This window comes from Pongo pygmaeus, chromosome 5 (genome assembly GCF_028885625.2).
Source record: "Pongo pygmaeus isolate AG05252 chromosome 5, NHGRI_mPonPyg2-v2.0_pri, whole genome shotgun sequence".
In the NCBI taxonomy this organism is placed as follows: domain Eukaryota; kingdom Metazoa; phylum Chordata; class Mammalia; order Primates; family Hominidae; genus Pongo; species Pongo pygmaeus.
In genome coordinates, this window is record NC_072378.2 from 79332814 (window position 1) to 79359498 (window position 26685).

The 26685-nt window shown below is 36.9% G+C and overlaps 1 long non-coding RNA gene across 1 annotated transcript in view; it reads right to left on the bottom strand.

The window, feature by feature from the left end:
- The window catches only part of LOC134739654 (uncharacterized), a 29983-nt gene extending 12512 nt beyond the window's left edge, over positions 1-17471 (bottom strand). The window contains exon 1 of the long non-coding RNA XR_010126523.1: positions 17166-17471. This is a non-coding gene — a long non-coding RNA (uncharacterized LOC134739654). The remainder of the gene's footprint in view (positions 1-17165) is intronic.
- Positions 17472-26685: the final 9214 nt, after the last annotated feature.

Here is a 26685-nt window from a genome sequence, read left to right on the forward strand (position 1 = left end):
CTATCCTTGCTCCTCAGCCTGCAGACGGCCTATGGTGGGACCTTGTGATCATGTGAGTTAACACTTAATAAACTCTCCTTTGTATATATTTCTATTCCATTAGTTCTGTCCCTCTAGAGAACCCTAACCAATACAACAGATTTATCACAGTGATGTTTTAAAACTGTTTTAAAGATTATTGACCAAGGCAGTTCTGTCTTGCTGGCTTCTCCCCTCCCTACAGTGCTCCAGATTTTCAAGTTGTTCTCTGAGAAGCCTCAGGAGGAACCGGAAGAAAGGTTCAAGTGAGGGTCTGTCTACCATTACAACAACTAACCGCTCCCTCCATTCTTCCCGTAAAACCAGAACAGCTTTGCTCTGAGCTCTTTTTCTGCGTATTAGACTCCTTAAAAGATTTTCTTTCACTAATTCGCAATTGTCTGTTTAAAAGCGACTACCTTCTCAGACTTATGCTAAGGCATTGTGATATTCTACTGAACAAAAAAAGGCATGCACACTACATGTATGTTGTAGTGGAGGAAATAGTCAATATACAAATAAACAAGAATACACAAGATCGTACTGATGGAAGTGAGCTGATAAAGAGGATCAAGTGATAGTGTGATAAACAGTGCTGAAGGGGGCATGCAACATTAGAAAAGGTGATGAGAAAATACCTTGCTGAGAAAGCAGCATTTAAATAATTTATTTGATCTATTAGAAGAGTTTAACCAAAGCCGGGACCACGGCTTATGCTTATAATTCCAGCAGGCCAAGGCAGGAGGATTGCTTGAGGCCAGGAGTTCAAGGCCAGCCTGGGCAACATAGGGAGACCCTGTCTCTACCAAAAAAAAAAAAAAAAAAAAAAGTAGGGCATGGTAGCACATGCCTGTGCTCTCGACTATTCAAAAGGCTGAGGTAGAAGGATCCCTTGAGCCCAGGAGTTTAAGGCTGTAGTGAGCTGTAATTGCACCACTGCCCTCCAGCCGGGGTGACAGAGTGAGACACCCGTCTCTTAAAAAAAGGGAGAGAGTGAAACAGGAGTAATATGACCCAAAATTTTAAAAATCATTTTTGTGTACCTGGTAGAAGGAGGCAAAAGGGAGTGAAAGCAGGATAGCCAGTAGGAGGCAAGTGAGATCACCCTGGCAAGAAATCATGGTGGTTGGGATTAAGATACTAGCAGTGGGGGCCGGGCGCAGTGACTCTCGCCTGTAATCCCAGCACTTCGGGAGGCCGAGGCGGGCGGATCACGAGGTCAGGAGATCGAGATCATCCTAGCTAACACGGTGAAACCCCGTCTCTACTAAAAATACAAAAAAAAAAAAAAAATTAGCCTGGCGCGGTGGCAGGCGCCTGTAGTCCCAGCTACTGGGGAGGCTGAGGCAGGAGAATGGCGTGAACCCAGGAGGCAGAGCTTGCAGTGAGCAGAGATGGGGCCACTGCACTCCAGCCTGGGTGACACAGCGAAACTCTGTCTCAAAAATAAAATAAAAAAATAAAAAAATAAAAAAAAATACTAGCAGTAGGGATAGAGAGAAATGGATACTTCTGGGCGCATTTCACAGGATGACAGAACTTACTGAGGATTTGGAAACAATGCATGAAGTAAAGAAAGGAAACAAGGATAACTCCCAATTTTTCTGGTTTTGAGCAGTTGGATGAATGGTGATGCCTTTTACTAAGATAAGAAACATAGGGAAAGAAACAAGAGTGAGTGGAGATTGTAGAAATAAAGTTTTATTTGGATAGTTTTGGTTTTAAATACCTTATTTAAGCCAAGATGCATAGTAAGCAGTTTTATACGGAGATGGGAACTCAAGAGAAGAGATCAGTCCGTTTCGATCTAGTTGAGAGTCCTAGATCCAAATCACTGGAGAGAAAGAGATCACGAAGACATGGACCCGAGGTTATGTTCCAGGCAGTCAAGCAGTTAAAGTTTGAGCAGAGAAAGGGGAGGTAAGATCACACAAAAATCTGAGAAAATTGATGGATTCTGCTGAAAACAACTCCCACCTCCCAAAAGAGAAAAGAAATCTGCAACAGTTACCATGGATGTTACCAGCACCAAGCCTCAGGAGTACTCCAAAAGCTGTTTGGGCAGAAGCAGGAAATCTTGGCCAGTGATTCAAGAAGGATACCAGGAGACTTCAGTGAATTCTGCTGCTTTTAAGTCTTCAAAGATTATAATAGCTAACTTAGGAAGAACAATTCCATCCCTTAAATGCTATACTCTAGAAAAAATCATGCCATGACCTTGGGTGCCACAGCTATGGCTCATAGCTTGCTTACATTCCCATGGTCATCATTCTCAATGGATGCCTCCACACTATGGTGGCTAGATCAGAAAGGCTGTCACCGAGCAATGGCCTCACTGGCCAACACATGGAAGCCAATAATATGGCACTGGCTTTTGGAAAAAGAAAAAAAAAAAAAGCTGTATTGCAAGTTGACTGGCAAGGAGACAGGAGCCAAAACTCAAATCTTTCTCCTGCTCTAGAGGTGGGGTAAGCTTTTATAGCATCTCTAACTAGTCCCAGATGATTCCAGTATAGCTAATCTGCCATGCTGGTGGTGGTAACAACTAGAAGGTTAAAGCTGTCTCTCATTCCACGTGCCAGGGCTACATGACTTTCAGTCTTGGCTCTGTGCCAGCTGTAACAACTTAAACAATGGTTCATAGGTTTAAGCTGGTCCTGCAGTTGCAAGGCCAGACTCAACTACTCTATTCAAAACTGACTCCTCTTCCATGTCAAACAAGGAGTTCCCTATTGAGCACAGATTCGTAGTTCAGAAAACCCTGTGGTGAATTCTTCAGGAGCCCCACTCAAATTTCCTGCCAGATAAGCTCAATTGGAATCATTAGCCATCCATAAGATAAAGTTGAATAATATTCCACCACAATAAGGAAAGAATAAGGACTTCTCCATCCTTTTATAACCAGAAAATTCTTTGTGCCAAAGAAATTTGTACATATGCACAAATTTTCTAATTACTAGATCTGCATCCTAAGAAGTACTAGAAAAGGCAGATTTAAAGGGTAAGACCGCAGAGGAGTTTACCGAACCCTTTCCATACGTCAGTGGGAACCTTCTTTCCTAATACAATCAATCCTCATTGTTCCCAGATTTCATATTTGTGAATTTTCTACTTGATAACATTTATTTGTAACCCCAAAATCAGTACTCCTGGAGCTTTCTCAGTCATTCACGGATATGCCCAGAGCAGCAAACAAGTGAGTCACATGTTTCAGCTGAGAACAAACAAGGCAGTACTGTGCCTTCTTGTTTCAGTTCTTATACTGAAAATAAGTGTCCTTTTTGCATTCTATTTAGTGCCACATTTTTTCATTTTTGTGCCTTTTCTTGGTGATTTTGCTGTTTATAATGCCCCTCAAGCACAGTGATGAAGTTCTGTCTAGCATTGTTGAGCGCAAGAAGACTATGATGTAGCTTATGGAGAAAAAAATGTTGGATAAACTTCAGGCGTGAGACATAATGCTATTGACTATGAGTTCAATGTTACTGAATCAATATATATTAAATAAGTTGTCTTTAAACAGAAACACACATAAAAGAACAGCATGTATTGGTCACTTTGCAAAAATGTTTTGACCAGACTCTCAGGGATCTAATCCTGTATTTCTCCTAGAAGCAATGGTTCGGTATTTGGTAATTCAGTGTTTGTGGTGACTTTAGAAAACATAGCTACCACAAGTAACAAGAATTAACTGTGTTTATATTATCAAAGGGACACCACTCCACTGAATTTCCCAAAGGAAGACACCTGTATCAAAGTGACAGAGGTCTCCATCCTAATGAAGGCAGAAATGTATCTGACAACCTTCAAATGGCAGATTCTCTTCATTATGAAAAGACAAAAACAAAACATCAACAAACAGAAAAATCAACAAAACAAACATTTAAAGTGTTGCTTAACTACTCTCATGCCTATCCTCCTCAGGAAATACACGTGTGTGTGTGTGTATGTGTGTATTATGTAGACATATATAAACACACACAATACACATACATAAGAAAAATATAATCTAATATACTATATATTATACTATGGATAATATATAAAAGAGAAAAAATATATTTTTATAAAAGAAAAAACACCAACTCCACAGTAAAATTAATAGTACTTGGAACAAATTCTGGCGAATCATAAAAATATTAGTGTAGTATGCTGAAACAAAGAAATCACACAGATATAGAGATAGTTATTTTGATACTTAATATATTAAGAATTAAAACTAAACATAACCCAAATATTAATATATCACTATACTCCTAACCCACATAATTATGTAAAACATTTTCTTAGAATGAGATATAAAATAGTTCATATTTTTTATTTATTCCTTGGAAGTATTAGTAGGAGATTATTAAATAATGGTACAAACACATGCTCAGTTGTTATATAACTATTCATAATCATATTTTAGATGAATATTTAATATGGGAAGATGTTGACTCTACAATGAATCTATAAAATCATATGCACAGTATGATCACAATTTTTAAAAAGTTATATATAAATGTCACAAATATAATAAGGCAAGCCTACAATATTTGAAGTTGCAGACCTCGGCTATGACATTAAAGGTAATTTTTGCTTTGTACTGTTCTGAATTTTCTACATTTCTACAACAATTATTACACTATATAATAAAAAACTATCATTAATTATGATTACTATAATTTAACAGTTTCGGGGGTTTTTTGAGAGGGGGTCTTACTCTGTCACCCAGGCTGGAGTGCAGTGGCATGGTCATGACTGACTGCAGCCTCAACCTCCCTGGGTTCAGGTGATCTTCCCACCTCACCCTCCTGAGTAGCTGGGACTACAGGTGCTCACCACCATGCCTGGATAATTTTTGTATTTTTTCAAAGATAGAGTCTCACTATGTTTCCCAGGCTGACCTCCAGCTCCTGGGCCCAGTGATCCACTCAGCATGGCCTCCCAAAGTACTGGGATTACAGGCATGAGTCCCTGTACCCAACCAATTGAATGGATTTTATTGTTCAAGCCTAGAAAGCATTCACACTTAGAATGGATTTTATTGTTGAAGCCTAGAAAGCATTCACACTTATTTTTGTATACAAAGCTACATTTTTATCATTTGACATCTCAAATAATTGATGTTTCTTTAAGTTTTACAAAATCTGAATGAAATGCAACAAGTCACCATCAATAAATGGCATTTTCTAATAGTTAATGACAACATGAGCAACTCTGCAGATAATACAAAAACTCTTCTTGGTTAGAAGCGAGTTGCAATTTTCATGCAGAAAATACATCTTTCCACTGCTGAACATCAAAATAAGCTTGTCTTCCTGGTGTACCTTACCTCTGGCAAACAGAGGAAGGAGACTACCAGATTGCCAAGTAACAGGGAAATACTGGGAGTAGTTAAACTTCTTAGCATATATCATAATTCATGATATTAATGGAAAGGAATAAAATAATAAGCAGATATAGAGAAAATGGTCTAGATTCATATGGCATGAAGATAAATACCTGCACTAAATTATACAATATCTCAGTACCCAGAACATACCCAGTAACAAATGGTCTTCATCAGTTGTATGAATGGTGTCAATAGGCGAAACAATGTTATTTTTAATAAGGAAATGGCACATATTTTGGCATCTGTTTGAAACTCAGTTGAGCCTCACGTGGAACATTAAAAAAAATTCCTAGTTAATACTAAGCCCTCATTTTTACATTAATTATAAATGCATTAATATGTAAACTTTAGTGTCAATGTGTTAATAAACTTTAAGATCCTCTGGGTTCATTTCAAGTTTTTAAAAAATAAGCATGGGCTATCTTTCTCTCATTCTTTATTTATAAAAAGATCATCTAAGAGTTGTAAACCAATCAGTTCTTGCCCATGGATTTTTATCTCTCTGCTACCATTTGTTCATATATGTGCTCTCTGTTTTTGTTTTTCTCTTTAATGGTCTCTGTATGTTGCATTTGTTTTCCCCTTTAGGACTGGTTTTGTCCAGTGGATATCCCAGAGACAATTCTGACTCAGCAGGCCTCTGAGTCAGAATTCTGAGTGACTGCAGAAGATAAGAGACTGGCTATTTAGACAGCCTTCAAACACAGATACCATGTGCAACTTTGAGGGTCCACCTGGCAGTACCTGGTACCATCTTGAAGTAGTCATAAGGCCAGAGAAAGCAAAAGTAATCACACAGCTTCAAGCTGTAGGGCACCAACACTGCCCTTTCTTGCTCCCACAGTCCCAGGCTTTATCTAGGATCCAGGATCAAGGGTAAAAGACTACATAACATTGGATTTAATTATATCTTCACACTCATTTTCCAACCCTTTGGGAAAAGGACTGTAGCCATAGAAATAAGTCTGTCAATTGGAAGTATTTGTGCTCACCGTCCAGGATTTACTAGTTCAGTGATGAACATTAGTAACTGGCATGACTTCTGCGGTGCTGGAGGGAGAAGAGGAGACACGTGCACTCATTAGGAGCCCCAGTACTCCTTATACCTAGCCTGTGGTTACTAAACTTTCTGAAACTAAGGTAAGTGATTGTCCTGGGGAAGCAGTAAGTAGCAGTACCCAACCAAAATCTCAGTCAGGCAGAAGACAACTCTTAGGAAGACGGTGTTTGTACTAGATTTTCAGCTTTGTTTGGGAAAATGTTTATAAACTTTTATAAATGTCTGTCTGCATTGACCAATGTTTCTTCTAGGCTGAGGCAGGAGAATCACTTGAGTCCAGGAGGCAGAGGTTGCAGTGAGCCGAGATTGCACCATTGCTCTCCTGCTCTCCAGCCTGGGCGAAAAGACAACTCTTTTTTTGAGACAACTCTGTCTCAAAACAAAAAGAAAGAAAAGAAAAAATAAGATTGATCTCTAAAACTTTTTTCTTTTCATTTCATTTTAGTTTTAAACTTTCTTGTATTTTATTTTTAATTTGAAATTTAGAATTACCGTAAAGAGAAAATATCTCTGTTCAGACTTCAAATACTAGGACAATAATACCACTTACTTCATTAAGACCAGGATATTTTAACCCCAGCAAAACCAGCAAAGAACCAACAGATTTGCTATGTATGGTCCCTATTGATGTGATAAGCAATGCCTTTTTATACTTGAAGAGTCATCAATCATCTTCGGCCTAGAAAAAGTGAAGAAAGGATAAAAAAGGTCCTGAAGAAATGGTTAAAAAGATTGTTCAAGGCAAATGTATATTTAAAAAATATAAGGTTATGGAGAGTTTTACTGAACTCCACGAACTTGGGAACTGGCAAACCATTTTTACTTCTGTATAAGGCACATTCAGGGAACACATTAGACATTTGTTGAGAAGCTGCAAGACAGGTTAATTAACTTTCTTTTATAGAACAAAAGGCTACCATTTAATGTGAAATCCTCAGGAGGCTATTCTGAATTGAGTGATTCAGGCAGTAAGATTTATTCCGTTTGAATTCCATTCGAGTTTATTGATTCCTTCATCTAAGAAATAATCAAGAGAAAAACATGAAGCAGCTGTAGAGACAGCAACCCGGGTCTTCCAGGCTTTACTCTAAATCACAAGAAAGGATATGGTCTAAATTGCTTCCATTCATATATGCTTCTAGGCTGTTCCTTATGTGAAAAATTACTTATCTTCCAACTTCTTCATTCATTAAACTAAGACAGAAGCCTAGTAGCTAGCAATAAAGAACATTGCACTAAACAATTGGAAAAAGATCTTTCCTAGGAGACTAAATGAAAATATGTTGGAAAAATTTTATCATCAGCATGAGTTGAGAATGATGTTCTTTTTATCTATGAGATGTTTTTTTTTTGCGGGGGGGGCTATGCAGACCTGGAGTGCTAGCACTTGCTGGAAATCATAGCTGTAGGGAAGACAGCTATGATTAATGATTCCACAGCACCCCAGGTATATGGAACATAAAGTTCATTTGCATTTCCGTTTACATAACAAAATATATCTAGTAATAAACAATGCCTTCAACCTTGATCTTTTCCTAAACTAATTCTATTCATTAATCAAACTAAACCATTATTCTACACCCCAAAGGCTTAATATGCTGCAAAACATTGCCAGATACAGTGAGGAAGAGTTGATTTGTGATTGTGGTGATAAAAAGAAGAATGGGCTTTTGTTTCCTTTATTTTTTCCGAAGCTTGCTGTTTAAAACACACCTAAAATTCAGGATTTAAAACCTTCAGTTTCTTCAGCATGTGATATCTGTTTGTCATTCAAATAGCTACTGCTATGCAAAGGGCCACACATCATAGAAACTGTAGAGCAAAGCCAGTGTTTCCATTTATAAACATGTGAAGACAAATGAGGGGCTGGGAGGCCACCTGGGAATAGAACAGCCTAGTATAGAACACGTAAGAAATCTCACTCTGGCTGCAGCCCAAAGGTCTCTGAAATCTTCAATCACATTTTCTTGGCTGACTCATACGTTGTAGTATGTTGCCATCATGTTACATATATTTACTCTCTCCTAAATTTTAATTTATCCCTTTACCCTAGGAACTGTACCTTGGGTATAAAAAATTCACAGTAATCAAATTTTAACTATTCAGTCATTTTAGGCTCCATTGACTTTGACAACATGTATAAACAACCCTAAATATTTTTTATCTCTTGGTCTAGTGATTCCACTTTTAGTAATCTATGCTAAGATAATAACTGAATATAAGATTAAATAAGTTAGTGTGTGTGTGTCTCAGGATGTTTATCACAACATTATATAATAGAAAAAAACAAAATACAATAATAGAGAAATTTTTAAATTTTTTCAAATCATTTTAAAAATAAAATTTGAAACAATCATGTGATAAGATATTAAACTCTCACTAAAAATAATGTTTTAGAAGCTATTTGGGAAAAGTTTTGTTTTCATTTTAACTATAAAAATTCAGACTAAAACAGAATGTTACAAAATTTATTATATGTGAAATTTAATATACTTGTGATAAATTTGCAAGCAGCATGCATTTTTTTTAAATCAAAGGAAATACATCAAAATGGTAAACTTGGTTATTCTTGGGTGGTTAATTCTGAATGATTTTAAAAATTTTCTTCTATTCACTACTTTCTAATTTTTTTTCATTTATTAATGATCAGAAAAAAGATATAAAGTCAGTAACTATAATTATAGAATGCAAACGCTTTTTACGTGATTATCACATGCTTTATGCAGTCTACTATTTACAAGACTATATGAAAGTTTCTTATTCTTTTTATTTTACTAAGAATAAAACTAAACTGTTTCCTGGCTTTTAATTTCTCTAGTATAGCTTCAAGTTTCTCACCCAGGAGGGAGTTGAGGGTAATATATTGCCATCTAGATTTGAATGGCCATCAAAGAAAAATATAGCTAAAGTTAAATTTAAAAACTAAGACACATTAGAAATGTATTACATCTCAGCAAACTAGGAATAGAGAGAAACTTTCTCAACTTAATAAAGAACATCTACAAAATCTAACATCATATTTAATATTGTAAAACTAGAAGCTTTAGTGCTAACGTCAGGAAGAAGGCAAGCATGTCCCCTCTCACCATTTCTTTTTAACATCATAATGGATGCACTAGCTAATGCAATAAGACAAGAAAAGGAAATAAAAACTATACAGACTGGGGGCTGGGTGCGGTGGCTCATGCCTGTAATCCCAGCACTTTGGGGGGCCAAGATGGGTGGATCATGAGGTCAGGAGATTGAGACCATCCTGGCTAAAATGGTGAAACCCTGTCTCTACTAAAAATACAAAAAAAAAAAAAAAAAAATTAGCTGGGTGTGGTGGCAGGCACCTGTAGTCCCAGCTACTCAGGAGGCTGAGGCAGGAGAATGGCATGAACCTGGGAGGCGGAGCTTGTAGTGAGCTGAGATCGTGCCACTGCACTCCAGCCTGGGTGACAGAGTGAGACTCTGTCTCAATTAAAAAAACCAACCAAACAAACAGAAACAAAAAAAACACAAAAGTATACAGACTGGGAAGGAAGATATCAAGCTGTCTTTATCCACAGATGACATCTTTGTCTGTGTAGAAAATCTGAAAGAAATCAACAAAAAAACTAACAAGTAAATATAGCAAGTTTTCAGGATATGAGGTTGTTATACGAAAGTCAGTTGTTTTCCCAACAACAAACAGGTAGAATTTGAAATTAAAAACATACTACCACTTATATTAACATGCTGAAAAATGAAATACTCAGGTATAAACCTAATAAAAATTCATAAGATTTATACAAGAAAAACTACAAAGCTCTGATTAAGAAATCAAAGAAGAACTAAACAAATGAAGAGATATTTTGTATTCATGGATAGGATCAATTTTTTCAAAATGTTTGTTCTTCCCAACCTGACCTTTAGATACAAATAATCCAAATCAAAATCCCGGTAAGTTATCTTATGGCTATAAACAAATCATTTTTAGAGTTTATATGGAAAAGGAAAAGATCCAGAATATTCAACAAAATATTGAAGAAAATCAAAGTGGGAGGACTGATAATACCCCATGTCAATATTTACTATAAAGCTGTAATCAAGCATAGTATTGGTAAAAAAAAAAAAAAAAAAAATAGACAAATACATCAGTGGAACATAATAGAAAGCCCAAAAAGAGACCAACAGTAATATAATAAACTGGTCTTTCACAAACAAGCAAAGGCAATATGATGGAGATAGTCTTCAACAAATGAGTGAACATCCACATGTAAAAAGTTGAACATAGATTCAGATCTCACAACCTTCACAAAAAAAAAAAAAATCAACTCAAAATGGATCATAGACCTAAATGTAAAACACGAAGTATAAAATAAATATCTAGGTTGGTGTAAAAGTAATTGTGGTTTTTGCCATTACTTTTAATGGCAAAAACCACACTTATTTTTGCACCAACCTAATAGACTTTTTAGATACAACACCAAAGGCACAATCCATGAAAGAAAGAATTGATAAGCCAAACTTTGTAAAAATTAAATAACTTCTGCTCTGCAAAAGACACTGTCAAAAGAATGAGAACACAAGCCCCAGACTGGGAGAAATTATTTGTAAAGGTGTATCTGACTAAAAACTGATATCCAAAATATACAAAGAACTTTTAAAACTCACGAATAAGAAAATGAACATCTTCATTAAAAAATGGGTCAAAGACCTTAATAGACACCTAACCAAATATATACAGCAAATAAACATGAAAATCTGCTTCATATCATATGTCATCAGGGAAATGCAAATTAAAACAACAATGAAATACCTATTATAATGGCCAAAATCTAGAACATTGACAATACGAAATGCTGACAAGGAAGTAGAACAACTGGAACTCTCATTCATTGCTTACAGGAATGAAGACTGGTACAGACACTACAGAGGTCAGTTTGTCAGTTTCTTACAAAACTAAACAATACACTAACTGTATAATCTAGTGATCACACTTCTTGATATTTACCCAAGGGAGTTGAAAACTTAGGTCCACACAAAAATCCGAATGTGAATGTGAATGTCTACAGCAGCTTTATTAATAAATGCCAAAATTTGGAAGCAACCAAGATGTTCTTCAGTAGGTGAATGGATAAACTGTGGTACATGTAGACAACTGAATATTATTCAGTGACAAAGAGAAATGAGCTATCAAGATATGAAAAGACATGAAGTAATCTTAAATGCGTATTACTAAGTGAAAGAAGACAATCTGAAAACGTTACATACTACATGATTCCAATTATACGACACTCTGGAAAAAGAAAAACTTCGGAGACAGTAAAAACATCAGTCAGTGGTTGGAAAAGACTGAGGAGAGGAGGGGATGAATAGGCAGAGCACAGAGGATTCTTAGGGCACTGAAACTATTCTGTATGACAATATAATGGTGGGTACCTGTTATAAGTTTATCCAAACCGACAGACGGTACAGTACCAAGAATGAACCCTGTAAAAACTGTGGACTCCAGGTGATAATGACTTCTTAATGCAGATTCATCAATTGTAACAAATGTGTCACTCTGTTGGGGAATGTTGATAACAGGGAAGGCTACGCAGGTGTAGGGGAGCGGGGATGTGGGAAATATGTATCTTCAGTTCAATTTTGCTGTGAGCCTAAAGCTGCTCTAAAAGTTAAATCCTATTTTAAAAAAACTGTTGCAAAATAACAAAGTAATTAATGACTTCTCATCCTGAGAAGCAATTTTTAATCTGATGAAATGAAGGAAAGAAGCAACACGTTAATATATTCATGTTTTTAAAGAGTTCACATAGTCCTCATCTCTCACAACTGCTATGTTATCACACAACCAATGGCAAATGTTTTCCCATGGCAGGTTACAATTGCCCAGAACATGTCTCATTGGTTGAAGAAATTAACAAATCATTTTTTTTTGGAAAAATTTTTAAATGACTCATAATTTTTTGGTAACAATTTTGCACCATTACCAAGTGTTCAGTGTGTCACATCCAGTGTAGAATCCATATTAGTGGAATAGTATATGATGTTTATTTTACCACTTCATTTTGCACATACTCACTCATTATTTCAATTATTTTTTTGTAAAGTGTTTTGGGAAGTAAGTCACATTTGTTTTTTCACTTTCACATTTTTCCAAGTCTTTGTACAACAAGGGATTAACTTCCATAATTAGATGATTCCTATAACATTTATGCCGTTTAAAAACCACACTGTTCATCATAACTCTGAAGGGTAAAAATTTTTCACTTAAAACTTAACAACTGTAAATATCTTTTAGCACTACAGAGATAATACTGAATTGCCTTTGTTCTTTAAGACACTGATCCAGTGTGTTTGTCTTACATATATAGTTGGTCCTTCTTATCTATGAGTTCTCTATCAGTGGATTCAACCAACTACAGATCAAATGTATTTTAAAAATAAAAAAGGTAGTTTTGTCTGCATTGAACACATACAAACATTTTTTCTTGTCATTATTTGCTAAACACAGCATAACAACTATTTGCACAGTATTTACACGGCATTAAATATTATAAGTAATCTAGGGATGATATGAATTATACCAGAGGATGTACATTGGCTATATGTAAATATTATGCCATTTTATATGGGGACTTGAGCATCCATGGATTTTGGTATCCATAGGGAGTCCTGGAGTGAACACCCCATGGATACCAAGGGATGACTGTAATACAAGTAAGCACAGCTTCCTTGTACTCTGTGTAGTCTTTGCGACTAAGAAATTCCCAAATAGAGCCTTTCAGGCTGAACACTCATCTTATGTAAGCTGTGTCTGTCTCATTGAAAGCAGTTTACAATTAATACAATATTTAGTGTTCGTCTAGGCTAGTTGAGATCTCATCATAATCTAACCATTTACAATTTTTTCATATCTGTTTGTAATTCATTTTTTGTTTATTGTACATTCGCTTTAGTTCTCTGCACATACTATTGGGATCACAATTTTGAAAAAGCTATCATTCATTTAACAATTTTGAATAAAATTATTGCCTTCTGTAACTGAACATAATGAAAGAAAACATCGTACTTAACAAAATCAAGTATTCATCAAAGTGGAGCTGCTGCTGACCATCTGGCGTGTTCTACTGAACTTAAAATTTTTCCCTTTTGCTTTCCTTTACCTTCTTTTTTTTGTTTTCCTTTTGAAAGTGTTCTAATTCTCATAAAAACATTTACCTTTTCAGTTGTAATTTTTATTACCTTTTTTTTTTTTTTGGCTATTTTGATCCTTTTTCTTTATCTCATGACTTTGCCCGTGAAAGATTTCAGTTTCCTTGTGATACAACAACAGATGTTTGAGATTTTGAAGCTACTGCAAGTCTTCTTTCTTCAGAATAGGTTTTTAGCTTTTGGTAGGATACTTCCCTCCATCTTATTTAGATTTCAATAATTCCAATAATTTTGGGAAAACATACAAAATTAATCTGAATATAAGGTTCACAAAAGCGCAATTCAAATAAATTTTAAAAATGCTCCTACGTTGTATAGGGCTACATAAACTAGTAATCAAATTACTCCTATGGTACATACATTGACTTGTTCATGGATAACTGTAGGGATTTTTATCACGGGAATATTCTTTTATTCAGGCCAGTTTACTACCTTTGGGGCAATTCATGTGCAGTTTTGCTGTATCAGTTGGTTTTGCTATATCAGTGTCAATATTGTATGCTTTTTCATCTGAAACTACTGTTGGGATGAGATGCATTCAGGCTAGTATATGATCTCATATAATGGGATGCATAAAACTTCATGCACAGCCATTCTAGATGCATGTGGTGCTGCTAGTTTTTCTCTATAAACATAAGCATTCTTATAAATCCTCTCTTGCATGACTCCTATCAAAAAAGGAAAAAATGTAGAGTATTTAAAATGGTGTATTCTAAATTATTTAGTTTATCCCTGTTAGAACGTCCATTTTGATAAGCATTGTGGAAAACCAAATCCTCCAATTATTCGTATCTGATAATTGGAAGAAATTTCAGCAGACTACCTCCAGATCTACACATCCCAAGCTTTGTTTTCCTGAACAACCCGCATAGTTCCAGGGCTAGGTAGATACTGCATGTTCACATTGAAACATAATCTCTGGACCTATATACTTCATGTTTCATGTTGGATGCATCAGCACCATGAACAGTAGTGGTATTCTTGAAAGTCATTCCTATACCTAGACAACTAACAATAAATAACAATGCCAAAAATGACCATGAGCTTTATATGCCCTATTAAGCAAAAAATAAATGCTTTCCCAGATCAACTCTCTTTGTTGGTATCACCCCAAACCCATGCTATTTATTCTAAAGCCTCTGACACCCAAGAGCAAGTATGACAAAGAAAGAATTGCAGTGGAAAGAGACAATTGTCTCAGCTAGTGAAAATATCTTACTTTGGTGTATTTTACAAAAATATATGATTAAGTAAACACATTTCTGGGTTCCTTCTCAGGCCCTTGGAAATGGTCCATGAAAGTAAAGAGCTCTGAAGTTTAATTAGTTTCACAGTAAATCTGCTTCTACAAACCACCAGCAAGATATATCACAGTTAATTACAGTTTATTGATTACTCTTGACATATTCCTGCTGATAATATATAACTATCAGAGAATTAATAGTTTACACAATTTAATAATTGTGTCAATTCTTAATTATGTAATTATAGGATTATGATATAGGTATTAATAATAAATTAATTACAATGGCTCACACATTTATAGCACATATTATGTAGCAGTTATTTTGCCAGAGTTGTTTAATCTTCACATCAACACTATGAGCTATACTATTATCCCCATTTTAGAGACTGAGGTAAACAGAGGCACAGAAAGGGTATGTGATTTGCTCTAGGTCACACACATTTTAGTAGAGGAGACAGGCATCTCCTTTAGTAGAGGAGACAGGCATTCTAAGACAAGCATCCCAAATGCCTCTCTGGCCAGGCAAGTAGGATAAATGAGTGAAGTCCTTGTGTATAATCACACCAGGCATTCATTTTGAGACTGAGGAAACTGGGAAACTCTTAAATTGAAGAACTCAAGACCCATTTAAAGGTCACTACTGAGAGGCAGTGGGTTGTGGCCCTGAAGAAATACTGGCCCAAATTGTCTGATTTTTCAAGAGAATATAGAAATATGGATTTTTTTGTACATAATCTCCTAATTTAAAAATATTTAAGTCAGGTAGTGCGTGGTAGCTCATGCGTGTAATCCTAGCACTTTGGAAGGCCGAGGCAAGCAGATCACTTGAGGCCAGGAGTTTAAGACCAACCCAGCCAACATGGCGAAACCATGTCTCTACTAACAATACAAAAAAATTAGCCTGGCGTGGTGGCGCCCAGCTACTCAGGAAACTGAGACAGGAGAATCACTTGACCCCAGGAGGTGGAGGTTGCAGTGAGCTGAGATCGCATCACTTCACTCCAGACTTGGGAACAGAGTGACAGAGAGAGACCCTGTCTCAAAAAACCAACATAAAATAAAATAAAATATTTAATTAATTCAAAAAGAAAACAACTGGCAGGTGAAACAAAAGAACCGGTGGTTCTAGTTTCCAGCCTCTGCTCTTGGGCCGGGATTGCTCAGCCACAATCGGATCTTTGAAAAACTGCAAAGTGTAATTTGTATCTTTACACCCTTTTTCCATTCCCATTCAAAGTTTCATGTTTGTTGTTTTAGCTGGTAACACATGACCTAGCATTATGTTTGTCCCAGGGCAGGTGTTTAATAATTAATTGTTATTGAATACATGAAATCAGGTTACCAGTATTCCCTAAGTCAGAAGCAGGGCTTGAGCTCTCTAACTGGGTTGCTTTTTTTGAAAAAAGTTAATAATATAACAACATTTAACAGTTTATTGCAGGTAAAATTCAGGTGGTGCAATCTATCTTTAGAAACATATATATATATATTTTTTCCTTCAGTTGATCCTTGTTGGTCAAGTATCAGATCAGCCTAGGAGTAAAAATATATATAAAGAGCTGGGTATGATGGCTCACGCCTATAATCCCAACACTTTGGAAGGCTGAGGTGGGAGAATTGCTTGAGCCCAAGGGTTCAAGACAGCCTGAGCAACACAGTGAGACCCTGTCTCTACAAAAAAAAAAAAGTCAAAAAATTAGACAGGTGTGGTGGCTCACACCCATAGTCCCAGTTACTTGGGAGGCTCCTGGGATCCTCCTGGGGTCACTTGAGCCCAGGAGGTGGAGGCTGCAGTGAGCCATGATTGTACCACAGCACTCCAGCCTGGGAGGCAGAGTAAGATCCCACATCAAAACAAAAATACAAACTATATATATTAAAATAAAAAGTTTACATATATATGTATATATAAAGAAGGACATAAAATGTGATCAAAGTCTGTAATTGTCACAAATGTTTCAAGTTCGAAATATTGCTGTCCCACTTTAATCTCAGCTGTATGAAATACGTGATTGCTTTTTAAAAGCACGTAGCCAGCCAATTCAATAGGATCCCAGAACAACCTTTGCCCCAGTTATCTTGCAGCCCAGCTATCAGTGTTGCTAGTAGCAAAGCTCAGAAATATAACTAATATTCGTGTTGTAGAAAGGTATAAATTACTGTAAGTCTAGTAAATTCATTAATTTGATGATTTCCATTATCTTCATTTTAAGTATTTTATTTTTCTTTTAAAGTTTTCTTTATATGTTTCATACTTCAATGCCCAAAGGATATATACTTACATGTCAAATGGCTGAAACTGTTGTTTCCAGGAATTTCAGTAAGATGATTTTACTTTTATCTGCCCGGTCTGATTTTTCAGCTCATTTGATTCGTGCATATTGCTAAAGTTCATAAATACTGTGCCTAAAGTCAGCCTTTCAGATGTGGAAAACAGAGAAAGGCCCACCAGCTCTCCATCCCAAATCTCTCCCGTGCCCAGTGGCCTCCGTCTCTGCTCCTGTCATCTGCATTTGGGTCTGTCATATTTCTTCAGTTCATGCATGTGATTAGGCACTTCTGGAGCTTTGCCAGACAATGCAGGAGTTTCTGCCTTCCGGTGTCTCATCCCCTAAGGCAGAAAACTCAATCTATTTAGAGAGCTGTTAATTAAGTGAACTACATTTGGCCAGGAATTTATGAGCAGAGAAAATAGGAATGTAAATGATAAGTGTGTCTTTAAAAAAGACTGAGTAAGCTATGTGCAAACTTAAAAAAATAAAGCAATCTAACCAAAAGAATCTCTTGGAAAGGGATTTTCCTCTATTCTAGTTGGGTTTTTTTCCTTAACCAGATTTGAGAGCACACACTTGCTTTACAGTGATATCAGTCTCATCCCAAATATGCTTGTAAACTTGGGCAAAATGCAGAGAACTGAGAGGAATGTAAATAATGTATGTTCTCCCTTCAGGGCTGTTCAAGGAAATGCTGTTTACTTAGAAATAGAATTTTTGAAAGTATATCTGCCATCTGTAGCCCAGATGATGATGAGTGTGGCAATGAATTAAACATTTAGAAATAAAATCTAATGGTTGTTTCTGTTTTTAAGGATGAGGCAACTGTAAAACGGCTTCATTACTCTTAATGCACAAAATAGCTGGAATTTGTTTATGTGCCATGTATCCATAACTTAGAAGATATATAAGGGAAAGACATGATGATTGCGGATTTTTGAGTGTGTGTCTTGGCACAATTTCTGTATAGGTTACCATGCATGAATAATGTGCTAAGACACAGGAACAGTGCCAGAAGTTTGAAAGCATTATCATCATCATCATTACTTGCTTTTTATAGAGGACTCATACTCTAAGATAGAGTCACCATTTCATGTGTTGCTGCTCACATGCACGAATCTACATCTATCAATTAATTCATCATGAAAATTACCATTTTTATCCAGCATTTATAAGGAACTTAAACAAATTTACAAGAAAAAAAAACATTAAAAAGTGGGCAAAGGACATGAACAGCCAGTTCTCAAAAGAAGATATAGATACAGCCAACAATCATATGAAAAAAAGCTCAACATCACTGATCGTTAGAGAAATGCAAATCAAAACCACAATGAGATACCATCTCATATGAGTAAGGATGACTACACAAAAAGTAAAAAAATAACAGATGCTGACAAAGTTGTGGAGAAAAGGGAATACTGTATACTCTGTTGGTTGAAGTGTAAATTAGTTCACCCATTGTGAAAGACAGTGTGGCAATTCCTCAAAGACCCAAGATAGAAATAACATTCGACCCAGCAATCCCATTACCGGGTATATACCCAAATGAATATAAATTATTCTATTAAAAAGACACATGCACATGTATGTACACTGCAGCACCATTCACAATAGCAAAGACATGGAATCAGCCTAAATGCCCATCAATGATAGACTGGCTAAATATAGTGTGGTACATACACACCATGGAATACTATGCAGCCATAAAAAAGAATGAGATCATGTCCTTTGCAGGGACACGGATGGAGCTGGAGGCCATTATACTTAGCAAACTAATGCACGAACAGAAAATCAAATACCTCATGTTCTCACTTATACGTGGGAGCTAAATGATGAGAACACATGACACATAGAGGGGAACAACACACATTGGGGTCTACAAGAGGGTGGAGGGTGGAGGAGGAAGAGGATTAGGTTTATTACCTGGGTGACAAAATAATCTGTACAACAAACCTTCATGATACAAGTTTACCTATGTAACAAACCTGCACATGTACCCCTGAACTTAAAATAGAAGTTAAAAAAAGAAAGAAAATTACCATTCTGAAGTCTATGAAAAGACATGATTCTGGGCATGATTCTTTACTGAGTGAGATGCAAACAAAACAAAACAAAAAAACCCCGTGATCTGATTCCTAAGCACTTCCCATGAAGAGCAGACAGTCTGAAGCATGTATAGAAAAGGGCGATGAAAATATTCAATACATTTATAATATAGCCACAAAATCAAGGTACCATGGAAGTATTTTGGTGTGGTTTAAAAAAACAAGAGCAAATTTGGTGTTGTATGGTGGGGCAATATTGGTGGAATCATCACCTTTCATCCAAAGTCAAGAGACAATTTTGGAATGAAGTGTAATTTGAAAGGTTTCTGCAATTGAGAAGGTTGAAAAGGAGGCACACATGACAGAAAATACAGTTAGACAGAAAATGAGGGACAGAAATCAAGTTGGATTGTGGAGGTAGTGAGGCACAGAAGTGGCCTATGGTACCAAATACAAAATATTTAGTTGAAGCAGGCTATTCACCTGCAACTCAAGATATGTAGTAAGGTTTTAGAGTGTCAAAGAATGTCCCAACCTTCTTTCTGATCTCACTCCCTTTTCTTACAAACTTTTGTACTTCTCTGCTATTAACCAAAACAACTAGTTGTTTTAATTAAACAGCACATATTTGTGGTGGAGAATGCTAGCAAAGAACTGGTTAAAGTGGTCCTGCATGGGATCTAGGCTAGAGGGGGAAGGTTTGGGTACTGAAGGCAGATTGGAATAGTCTTATCGAGTGGTGTGCTGAAGTCAACTCCTACAGTGTAATAAGAGGAAATGATGAAATTCTCAGGAATTTTGTAAGCCAATTTTTACATACATCTATTATTTAAAAATATATTAAATTTACAATTAAAATATTAAAAACAAATGTCATAAATACTTGTATTCCTTCACTTCTTATTTTTGCTACATTTTACTGTTATCTATATTCTTGAGGTAATTTTCTCATATTGTAGCTATCTGATGAAAATACTATTGAATGATGTACTACTGAACATCTCTTTTCAATGCTCGATGACAACATGCTGATAGCATGAAATCAGCTATATCAATAAACATTTGCTAGGACATCACTGGAGCTAGCTACAACATACCATCTTCAAGAATAGTTCTGGTCTTTACATCAGAGTTGATTTTACAGGCAAAATAAAATCCCATTAAAAAGTAGATGTGAGAAATCTATGAGTATAAAAGAAGTACCCAAGTTAACATTTCTCTCATTTTGCTGTTGGTGCTTTTTGACTATTCAAGCATTCATTCAACAGTGTTTGTTGAGCACGCTGGGTACAGTGAAGTATACAATGCGGTACCTGCCCTTGGGGAGCCTATACCTAATAGCCCACTCCAGGAGTAATGGATGAGTACAGTGCAGATTGACACAGGAGGGAAGCACAGGTGCATGGGAAAATGGAGAAGACAAACTTAAGTGTTGAGGCAGGTGTGACACTAACACCATAAACAACACGACATTTTGTGCCAGCTAAAATAGGTTGGGGAATCTTATAGAAAGAAACCATTAAAATGTACATGGTCCTTCAACTCTTAACATGCTTTGGAGAAGGATGGGTTATACTCTAGGAGAAAGATTTCCATACCTCTGCAGCTGGATGAAGTTGAGAGGAACAGGTGGCACCTACCAATGGCAAGACAATGAGAGCCAGGAGGCTTTGCAGTCTGAGGAATGGCCTTACTAGTGAGATGAGCATCCTGGTATTGGTAGTTTGCCCATTTCAGTTGGCCACTGTGCAGTTCTTCCTGGGAACAGCTTGATGCTAGGCTATCTGAGGACATCTGTTCCTTTTCGTTCAACCAGACTGAGGGTGTCCGGGCAAAGAGGAAGGAAGTGTATTAAAAAATAAGGAGGTGTAATCTGTGTCTTGAAGTGAGTAAAGATGGAAGGAGGATCAAGACAAAAGCTGTGCCCAGGTAACAACTATCTTGATTTCATGATTAATTTTCATTCAAAGAGCTATTTCTGGGATGTTTAGAAATAAACTTGAAAGGTAGAAAAGAAAGGAGATAAGATAGTATAGGGAAAGGATGAGAAACACTGTCACTCATTTGCTGATAAGATTTTCAGCTGGTGCTTCAGACTAGGCCTGGAACTCTGAAATAGTGATTAAATTCTGATCCAACACCTAGACAAATACTTGTAATATCAGGTAACTGAGAAGGAAATTGAAATGACATTATTAGAAATAAGTGTCTAGGTATAATAATTTGCATCTCTTTGCTTGAAAGGAGAGAGTTCATCGTCTGTATTCATTGCTTTTGAAACTGCTAAATAGAATCCTATATTTCTTCATGCTGAATTGAAGCCTGTAGTTATCAAAATGCTGACAAGTTGAGTTATTGGCTATTTTCAGGGACCATGCAAAAAGTTTCCCATTAATAATATTCACTGTGTACATTGATAGAAGAGAATTATTTATTACATATGTTATTACAACTTATCCTAAATGCCCTGAAGAAGACTTTTTTGACTTACAGAAAGAAAAAAAAAAATTTGCAGGGAGGGTTGACAAATAACAAAATACCATTGCCTACAATAAATGGGAAAATGTAGCAATGCAGTTCTGTGATAATTCAATTAAAATCTACCACTCTCTCTTTTTGTTTTTCAGCAAGGTTTATCATGCTTACATCTCAGAAAATATAAGGTAAATCAGAAGACCAGAACTCACATGAAGAAATTTGTTGTAAATGCTGATTTATCATGTGGGCTTAAAAGTTTATACTGAGAAAAAATTTCAATAATTTTCTTCATTTCACACTAAAAGTATTATAAACTACCCACCTGAGGTTACAACAGTGTCTCACATGCCTTTAAGAAAAAAAAAAAAAGTTTTTTAATTTTCTGATTTTAACTATGAAAGAAATGGCTCAGAGGTAAATATGGGTTACCACTGTGGAGTATGACAAGTTTTATTTGGCAAATAAGAACCTCAGACTTTCTTCTTGTGGTGGAATTGAGTATATAAATAGTTCTCAAACCTTTTCTATATTTTAATCAGTGAACTATTTTGATAGATTCAATATAATTTTAGATACATCCCTTCATATGTGATGCTACACAGATATAATTCATACCCCCACAACACACGAAACACACACATATGACCAAGTATGGTGGGGGAAATAATGGTACCTTTAGATGCCACTCATCCATGCAGTTGACATAGATCACATGGCTCCTATGTGCCAAGTACTGTGCTAGTCACTGGGATAGACACATGAAAATACCTACCTCCTGTCCTTGGGAAGGTCTTACTACTATCTAAAGACATAAAAAAGACAAATCACAATATATTAAGGTAAAAAATCTTGTGAAACAGGTGTGGAGAATAATGCAACAGAATTACCCAGAATCGAAGTATTCACCCTTCCCAGAATGAGAGGAAACTTCACAGAGAAACTGACAAAGGAACAGGATTTTGCCAGGCAAGGAAGAAGGAAAGGTCTGGAATTAATAAATTTCAAGTCATTCTAAAAAATAAATACTATAGAAACACCACGAAAAAAATTCTTGAATACAGTACACAGACTACGTAAAAGACCCTTCTGAACAAGAAGCTATCCTTGAGACATTATTTTTAAAATTTCTGCCCTTGAGAAAAGAGATCATTTCTACCATATTTTCTGCAGTTCCTAATTCACTAGCAGAGTTATTCCATTAGTTACTGCATTCTTTTATGTTCCCTCAAATTGTGCTCTAGGAGTTTTAGGCCAGTGACTTCTTATATTATCTACTTTTTGATGGGATATAGTAAGTTTTTCTTACAATTTGAGAATAAATATTTCAAATTCTCTACAGATTTTTCTCTCTTGGGTACCTGTAGAGACATGTTTTTCATCCAATATATTTTATATTTCACTCATTTCCTGATGCCACTTAGTGTACTCTACATGAGAAGTGACTGAACTACTCTTTGGTTCAAGAGCCTCCATTTTGACCTATGTTTCTACAGTATTAAAGTAAAAAGGTGATCCTGGATGAGATAACATTCTAGAACTTTTTTAAAGGCCTTGATAAGAAGAATCAGAAAAGTGTTGAGGCTGAGCTTGGTACAACTCCATCTGGGCTGGACTGTTAATATCCCTCACTTGGGTGTAATTGTTGATTGATTACCTAAAACCTTGGGAAAGGTACTGTGGCAAAGATGCTGCTATGCGTTTACTAATGCACTTCTTCCTGTTGGACTCATAGAGAGTGTTGGCTTCCCAGGCTCCCCTGGGGTTGGCTGCACCCCTGAGGCTCAGTTCTGGCTATCTGGGTGGAAGTGATGTAGGCCACCATACTCCCCTCAACCCTCTGAATTTCCTTTTCCTGCCATAGCTGTCCCAGAGGCTACCAGATGGTGTATGTACGTAATGTGGTAGGACTACTCAGTGTAGATCGGGCTTCACATAAATGAGAAATGAATGTTTGTGTTGATTGCTTTTGACAATTTTGTTGTTGGAGTGTTTGTTGCCAGAGCAGAGCCTATTTTCCACTTTCTGGTACAGTTACGTGATTGTCTTGTTGGAGCCATAGGGTAAGATCATGGTACATGAAGATGAAGATGCAGTTTATTCTAAAGGAGTAGTTGATCCCAGAATCAGTCATCCTGGGAAATGATCAGGCCTGGAATAAGAAATAAGGATTTTATAGAAAACTTGGGAGAGAGAACATTTTCCTTCTCTTTGGGGCCAGAGGTCTAAGGCAGGCAGATTTCTAGAGCATTTCTGACATTGGGATGAATGTAAGGGATGGAGGGTATTTGGGGAGAAAGTCTCCATCTGGGCAGGAGAGAGGGAGAGAGCCAGGCGACAGGCTTGTGCCTAGCCAATAACTGTAAAGTGTTCTCAGTGTTGCATTTCTCTTCCATTTTCCTCAAATCTTCAATAAAGTCTACTTTGAAGTACAGCTTGGTTTCTGCTGTGCTGCAGGAAATCAGGGAAAGACTTGCCCTTGCTTCTAACACACCAGTAAAGGAGACAGCAGTGTCCCTATCCCCGGAGGTTACCGGCAAAGAACCAGCAGGCCCAGCTCTATGTCAGAGAACAGGGAGTAGGAAGAAGAGTTTACAGGGCAGCACTGTAATTGATTTGGCATCCCTCTTTTCTGCCTGAAACATAAGTAAAACTAAGATGCTGAGGACCAGAAATATTCTATTACTGACATATCTTTTTGATTTCGGTGAGTTTCGAGCTGCAGTTTCATGGTGCAATTTTCCACAAAGGTTTCTCAACAGGAAAAATGTCATTCTGTCAGCCTTGTTATCATCAGCTCCTGCACTGGCCCTTAAAACTTCCACCCAGGAGTGATACAAGCGACTTCTACTTACCAAAAACAAGTTTCACACATGGGGAAAGGCAAGGCAGTTAGGATGTTCGTGTACAGTCTGTTGATTCCTTTACACACCACACATTTCCCATGAAGTCCCTTGAGTCCCTTACTGAAGAGTACATTGTTTCAATTCAATAAACTATCACCAAATTTAAAATGAACTGAACACACTATTAGCATTCTTGACAAGAGAAATTCTGTAAGGAGGGCTTAGTCATAGGTAGGGAAGATGAGGAGAGGGAGACAAAAGAAGAAGTGAAGAACGGATGATGAGTGACATATAAGAAGAAAATAATGAAAGAAGAGAAATAAAGGAGAGAGGGAGAAGACTGACTACGAAAAGTGCCCATCCTCGCCCTGAATGGCTTTGTTACCACTTTTCTGCTCCTCTGAGTCTCCAGTGTTGCTCATTTCTCTAGGACCTATTTCACTGAACAAAGAGAAACCTCCAGGAAAGAGGAAGCAGAAGAGTAGAAAGAGGTTAAATCACACACATCAATTGGGGCCATCAAAGAAAGGCAACTGCAGGAAAGGAACAAGGATCAATGAGGAGGGAAGGAAAGTGGAACCCACCCACAGAGAGTCTAAAATTCAAAAACTTCTTAAGCTTGGGAAGATACTGCAGCAACATGAAACAGTGAATTTGTTGTTCCAGCCTTTGAAATATCAGATTTCCCCCCTCACTGCATTCTGCCTGATGAAGTTTGCAAAGTTCACAGTCTGAAGATTTTTATGTGTGTCCCAGGGAAGAAGGCAACTGGTTGTCCCAGAATAACTACACTGGGGACTTTACATCTTGACTTGTGTGCTGGATGGACTGTATTGAAATGGGGCCAGCAGGTCAAGTCCCTGAGTCTGCCTCTTTCCACCCATCTTTAGACATGTTGAGTGTCACCAGTTCCACACAGCCACAGCTTTGGAGGATATGCCAGGCCTGCTGGGTAGAGGTAGCATAACTGTATTCCAGAGAAAACTTACTTTGACCTATGAGAAATCAGTTAAGTTTTTTTTGTTTGTTTGTTTGTTTGTTTTAATGTCTTTACAGCTCCACAAGCCAGGTGCTAAATGTATCATTTTAATGTAAGCTGAGATGTTTTCAGTGGCACTTTGATAGTGGAAAATAACAGGCATCTCTATTAAATGTCAGACTATTTTTCCATAAAAATTATGAAATTGTTTTTGAACTCCAGTGCAAGAGACCTGAGTCACCCACAGTGATGGTGCACGCCAGGGAAAGTAGCAAGCTGCTCTCCAAGGTGCTGCTTAGACCTTGCTGTGGCAGTGGTTGTTACTCACACCATACAGCCTCTATTTATCTTTTTCTTCATAACTTGATTGTGAAACTGTTCAAAATATTTTATGGTTTTCTAAAGAGAGAGCATCAATACTTCTAGGCAACTTAAAGCACAGCCAATAGCTTAAGTTCCCTCTCAGTGTTCTGGTGAGTATTTCTCCTTCTTCTGAAATGAATACTTCCCTTTTCTTCCTCAATCTAAAAATATATGATTTCCTCAGAAGCTGTCATATTTTACACACGGCTACCACTAGCTTAATCGATGTGAAAAAATGGCTCAGCTCCATGAGTGCCCAGCTTGGAAAACCCAGTGTCAGAAAGAGGCAAAGGGAATCCCTTCCTTTGGGAAAATCCCTACTCCATGCTGCATGGTGTGGTGAGCAGACAACGTGCTTGGTTTCAATCTTCACATGCCCTCCTGCTGGGCATCTTTGAGAAGTGCACAAATTGCACAATTATACATGTCAGCTCTTACATAGTCTTACATGATGTATCTCCTTAACTACATTAGATTGACCCAGTGGTGGCTTCTTATATAAGCCACCCTTTTGTATAACTGTTTCCAACTAGACCAAGAGAGTCGGACCATCTCTAACTGGTGAAAGCCAAAATGATGAAGATGAATGCATGAGCTACTGGTGACTGAGTTTCCTACAGTTTTGAAAAAAAGCCATGTGTAATGAGAAAAAAATGAAACCAACATAAACAAAAAAGGAAAAGCAAGAGATCAGAATTTAGTCAGCACTGAAGTTTCTGATTTCAGTGGCACCTGAGACTAGCAGCAACCTTGCTCTTCTAGCAGATGAGTGTTTTTGTTGTTTAGCACCCCCCCCTTGAATTCCATCACAGCAACTTAAG